The 6,058-nt window shown below is 39.6% G+C and overlaps 2 pseudogenes; both read left to right on the plus strand.

Annotated features, from left to right (window-relative positions):
- The first annotated feature begins 555 nt into the window (after positions 1-555).
- On the plus strand, positions 556-1,440 carry LOC141423473 (cTAGE family member 9-like; annotated as a pseudogene).
- Positions 1,441-3,074: 1,634 nt separating this feature from the next.
- On the plus strand, positions 3,075-3,141 carry LOC141423710 (small nucleolar RNA Z39; annotated as a pseudogene).
- Positions 3,142-6,058: the final 2,917 nt, after the last annotated feature.

The following is a 6,058-nucleotide window of genomic DNA, read 5'->3' on the forward strand; positions in this document are numbered from 1 at the left end:
GGAATTAACACAATGATTCCCCCCTGTACAATGATACATCCTAATAAAGTGAAAACAAGAAGAACATATGAAAGGTAGAATAATGAAAAGGAAAGTCTCTCTTCAGCATTTTGAGGAAGTACCAATGGAACCAGTCTGATGGCAGCAGACAAATTGTGTTGTGGTGCAAGGGCAATTAAAACTGGCATGATAGGTGTGAATAAACTGACTTGTCTGCAATGAAATCTACATGCAGATTCAGTAATAAAGAATGGTAACTTCTCCCCCCCCAATAGTATTTTTCTTAGGCTCTATCTGTGAGGGTTCCTAGGTGAGCTTTAGGACATCTGTGATGTCCCTGTCCATTTTATGAAAGACAATGCCTACTCCTGGCCAAGGTCTGGCCAGTACCATATAAATCTCCCCTGTGGGTGGGGTAAACTGCACATTAACCAACACCCCCCCCCACTCCACAGTGGTCTGCTCTGGTGTCAGTGTTCTAGGCAGAACTTTGAGTGTTTGTTGTCTTTTGAGGCTCAGCCTGGCCTTAGCAACCGCCAAAGCAGCCTTGAAGCTATGGATGTGCTCAAAGCTGTCCCGCCAATGCACTTGGGGCTGGTCCTGCAGGAATTTGGCAGGGTTATGACAACAGACCCTGCAGAACTGAGACAAAAGCCCCATGATTTCCCATGGGAACTAGTGATATGTGTAACTATTATTGGACTTTTCTCTATACCATTGTTTTTGTGGAGAAGTTTTCAATCGGTTAGAAGCTGGCTTTATGCTCAAAGAGAAAAACAGCTTGCTCTAAAGCTTTCTACACTGATTGAAGAAAAATGTGAGCTACTTGAAAAACTTAGCCTTGTTGAGAAGCACCAAGAAGCAGCCTGTGGAAAGCTGGACATCTCCAAGTGTAAACTGGAGGAAGTACTCCTGCTGGAAACAGAGCTGATAGAAGAGAAATGTAAGCATTATACACAAGTTGAATTGAATGTGGAAATGTCAGAAACCATACAGTCCCTAGAAAATGAACTAAAATCTCTCAAACCCAAAGTAGCTACAGCCAAAACAACCTTAAGAACACTTCAAGTCAGTGAAGCGAATCTTAAGGACTCAACAGCATAGGCTTTGAATGAAAATTTTCAGCTTCAGAAGAGCTGCAAACAGCTACTCCAAGAAGCTGAAGAGTGGAAGGAACAAGTAAGTGGACTTAATAAACACAAAGTAACACTTGAGGAGCCTGGGACATCTGCAGCACAAATTCTAAAAGACAAAGACGATCACCTCAGGTGGCTAACTGAAGGCATTCAAAAGCTGAAAGTCTGGGCCTTTGTTCTGGAAGAACATGGAACACATGACAGTGACTTGGAAACAGCGATGAACCTTGGCCCAGAAAATCCTGCTCACTTAGATACTCAGACCAAAGGAGCTCTGCAGCACCTGACGAACGCTGTGAGTTAAATGCTTCTTTAAAATCCTTGGAACGAGAAAGAGACCAAGTTTACACTCAGCTGCGTGAAGTCGAGAGAGCAAGCAAAGACCTGACAGAACGCATTAAAAATGTCCAGAGTGAACAAGTCATTTTACAGTCTGAACATGCACAGTTTGAAATTGAGAAGAACCTTTGGCAAAAAGCTAAAATAATTCCTGAACTGTTTGAAGAAGGAATGAAATTCTACAGGAAATTAATGGTAGAGGATCACCACCAGCAAGATGCAGAGGAGAAACTTTCCAAAGTAAAAGAAAACATCAGCCGCAAAACTGCAGAGCTGCAGACCTATACAGAGAGCTCGAAGAAAAATTGGAGAGAACCAAACTTAATCACCAAAGGGAGATTATTTCCTATGAGAAGAAAGCTCACTTTAATTGGTTGGAGGCCCAGGGTGCTGAAGAACAGCTGCAGTATCTTAGGCAAGTCAACGCCAACAGCAGACAAAAGTTAATGGAAATGGAGTTGGAACTGAAATGTTTAGAAGAAGATCCAAATGCATTTGAGATTTCAAATGCAGCATGTGGCAGGGAGCATTTTCCACGTGGTCCCTCACCAGTGGCTTAACCTTCATGTGAAAGGAGAGCGTTCCTCTCTCCTATTATGTTGGAAGGTCCACTCAGAACTCCACCTTTGCTTCAGCAGGGAGGAGGAAAAGACTCAAGAAGCCCCGATAATCCACTGGAGCATCACACTGGCAAGGAAAGAGGGGACTCAAGCTGTGATGGGTTGACTGGACATCATGGAGCACCTCCTGAGAATGGGTCCCCGTGTCCCCCGTGCAAACAGGAGGGAAGGGTGACAATCCCTCCATCAGGACAACCACTTACTGACCCAGCTCCTCCTCCACACAATTCAAACGTGCCTGTTGAAAGCAAGGAAGTGGGCCCTGATTTTGTTCCTCCAGTCTGAGATCCCTTGTACCCAATAAGAAATGTCTGTTGACTGAGTGGTTTCCCCAGTCATCTTCCCCCCAAGAGCTGGATGCCCCCCCACTGTATCCACATGATCAAAGTGGAAGTGAGTATTCTGCAGGTTGATTCCACCTTCAAATGATCCTGCTACTGAACTTCTAAAACCAGGAGAAGAAACCTGGCAACATTAGGATTTTCTTCCAAAGTACTTCGGACTGCTTTCTCGTTTTCAATTTAAATTCCTGCTATTACCTACTTGTTATTCTTTACCTTAAATTGAAGATTAATAGAATTATAATTATCAGAATAGTATTGTGTAGATGATTTAACTATGAATCCTATTATATTATTTCCATTATATTTTATTTAGATGGTATATTTTATTTTCATTTAAATCTAGATAGTATAAGTATTTTAATTTGATTATTTAATCCTCTATTACATAAACATTAATTGCAGTCTTATGTATGTAACTTGCAGTGGGGATATTTTAAACCCCAGCCACTTTGCCTTCATGCCAAGAATTATATTTACGACTTCCGTCTCAGTTTCAGTTTAAATTACTACTGTTTTTAGTCATTACATTTTACCTCAAAAAAAAAAAAAACACACTTCACCTCAAACTGAAGGTTAATAGAATTATAATTGTCAAGATGGTATTTTATAAATTTATGATTTAAATACAAATCTTTTTGCATATGATGAAGCAAATCAGTATGAATAAAGTCATGATACTGTATACGCTTTCTAAAATATGTAAGAATCTTTTCATTTCAATTCTACTTTATTTTCATTTAATTTGGACAGTATAACTATTTTAACTTGCTTATTTAATCCACTGTTGCAGAAATAATAATTGGAGTTTTATGGATGTAATCTTGTAGTGGGGATAGTTTAAACTCCAAAGTCTGTGTCTTTATGCCAAAAAATCTGTTTATTGTATTGTAGACCAATGTGAAAGTGATATCTCTTTTTAAGGTATTTTGACTCTCTTTCATTTTCAGTTTAAATTAACTACTGTTATTTAGTCATTATACTTTATGTGAAATTGAAGCTTAATTGAATTATAACACACAAGATACTATTTTATACATATATAATTTAAATATGAATTTTATGTGATACATTTTATTATCATTTATTCTAGATTGTATAACTATTCTAATTTGATTATTTAATCCACTATGCAAAAAAAATTGGAGTTTTATGTATGTAATCTTATAGTGGGATATTTTAAATCCAAAGGCTCTGTCTTTATTCCAGGAAATGCATTTTTTCTAATTGTAGACAAATGTGAAAATAAAATCTTCTTTCAAAGTTAAAAAAAAAAAAAGGAAGTTTTACTCTGACAACAGCTTGGGTTGCCTCCTATCCATCATAGTGGGGAAGGCGAGGCTGGATTGAGAGCCTGTGGCTTCTTTTTTGCCTCCTAGGCAGAGTTGGTGGCACATCCCTAAATATCCACTTGAGTTATGTTTGGAAGAGCAAATATTATAATAATGGTTAACAATAAAGGATACTCTCCAGAATCTTCAGTCTTCATATGCTGACCCTGGGCTTGGCATGTAATTTGCTTTGGCCAGTGGCTTGATAAGGACTTATTTACAGGGTTTGGATGGCTACTCCAGCACCTAAGGAAGTCAGACTATCAGGTGATGGGAGGCTACATGGAGAAAGGCTCACTGACAGTCAGCCCCAAAGCTCAGGCATGGAGCTGAGGTCATCTTAGGCACCCCCAGCCCCAGCTTAGTGGAATGCTGCTACATAAGTGGTCATCCACTGAGACCAGTTGACTCATAAAATCAGAAGAAATAATGGATCATTATTGTTTCAGGCCATCAGTTGTTGTTTTGTTACACAGCACAAGCAAAATGAAAGACAGAATATACCAAGACTCCCTGGGTGTGTGGGAGCTGGTGCTCTCTGAGACATGGCCCTTTGAGCCCTTTTCCACACCAACACACAGCAACCATGGAAACTCCTGATGCCTGGAGAGGCTTCAAGAAAGGAACTAGCTCTATTTATCTGCCTTTGACTTTAAGTCAAAAAGAGGTACCCAGTGAAGTACTCATGATACCATTCCTGAGAAAGCACAGGGTGTGACTCTGAATGTTTCTCTATTCCTGGCTGCTCTCCTTGCAAAATGACTCTGTTTTCTCAGCTTTTGTGGATTCATGTTTCAAAGGCCTAAAAAAAGTCGATTTTCAGGCCATTGTGAGAATTAAACAAATTTAGGAATTTAGCGCAGAATCCAGGACATAGTGGCTAAGCCAAAGGCTTAGCGGGTCATCCACCTGCTCTCTCCCTCTTTCACACAATTTGCAGTCCATAGACTGGGAGCATTAGTTCTGCCTGGTAGGAAAATAATCTCTCAGGGCCTTAGTCGGATCTATTGCATCAGAAACTCTAGGGGTTGGTGCCAAATGCATAAGCTCTCTAGGTGGTTCTAGTCTTTTCTATTATAAAATGAAACTTAGGTACAGAAACCCCCATAAACATAAGGCTTACTGAATTATTTTGGGCAAATATCCTCATAGCCACCATGCCAATGAAGAGGTAGATCTGATAATTGCCTCTTGTGTGCCTATGCTGTGTGTGTGCTTCTTCACAGCTTTAGTGTTGAGGTACACTCCCTGGATCCTGTAGCTTCATCTTCCTTTTTAAAAAATCTGATGTGTCTCTTATTTGAATTGTTTTTTTGGGGGGAGGGTAGTACTGGAGTTTGAACTCACAGCCTCATGCTTTGCTAGGCATGTGCTCTAGGTGGGTGCTCATTCTATCACCAGCCTGATGTGCCTCTTACTTCATGGGTTCCCTGTCCACATGTCTCTTTTCCTTTCTGTTGCTGGGCATTCCTGGTTGACCTAGTTGCCTGTCTGGGTTTGACAACTGTGCACAGATGGTGGAGTTCAAGGCCTGTGCTGTCCTGTTTCCTGCAGCTGGACCCAGGACTGGATCAGACCCAGTGCCATCATGAAGATGCCTTTCCTCATCTACTACTGGATTACTCAGAAGTATAGTTCAGAAAGGAAAAGGATAGATGCCTGATACTTTCTCTTTATTTAAAAACATTGATTTCATGTTGTCATCAAAAGCTGACCAATTGATTCAAAAAATATTATTGTGAATTTTTAACTTATATTTAATGGGTTTTTAATATATTACAATTATTGTATTTGAAGTTCAGCTTATGTCATAGTGCAAGCCTCTTCAGATTGGCTCCTTAGTCTTTTGATGTGACCCTCATTGTCTCTGAGGGCATCCTTGCTCTCTTCTAGGAAAGATGTTCCAGGTTCATCTTCTGCATTTTCTCTCTCAGATATGAGGCAGGTTACAAAGCCCTAAAAGCTCTAATTTCTTTTAGTGGGAAACAGACTACAAAACCACATTCCAGATGCTGGATACCCTCAGTGCTACTGTGTTGGCTATTGTTTCTGCATATGTATGTATGAGTGTGTGTACTATATGTATGTCTATACGTATGTATGTATCTATCTATCTACCTATCTACTATCTATATTCATTAAAGGAAAAATTTATATTCATATTGATTTTTTAATCCACATTTTGAATGTACAGAATTTTACTTCCAACTTTTAAATTTCATCTAGATTTGTTGTCTTCCACAAGGAGAATTCCAATTCTTAAGGACATAGCAGGTGATAGAATTAGACTA

The sequence above is a fragment of the Castor canadensis genome, chromosome 5 (genome assembly GCF_047511655.1).
Source record: "Castor canadensis chromosome 5, mCasCan1.hap1v2, whole genome shotgun sequence".
NCBI classification, from domain to species: Eukaryota; Metazoa; Chordata; class Mammalia; order Rodentia; family Castoridae; genus Castor; species Castor canadensis.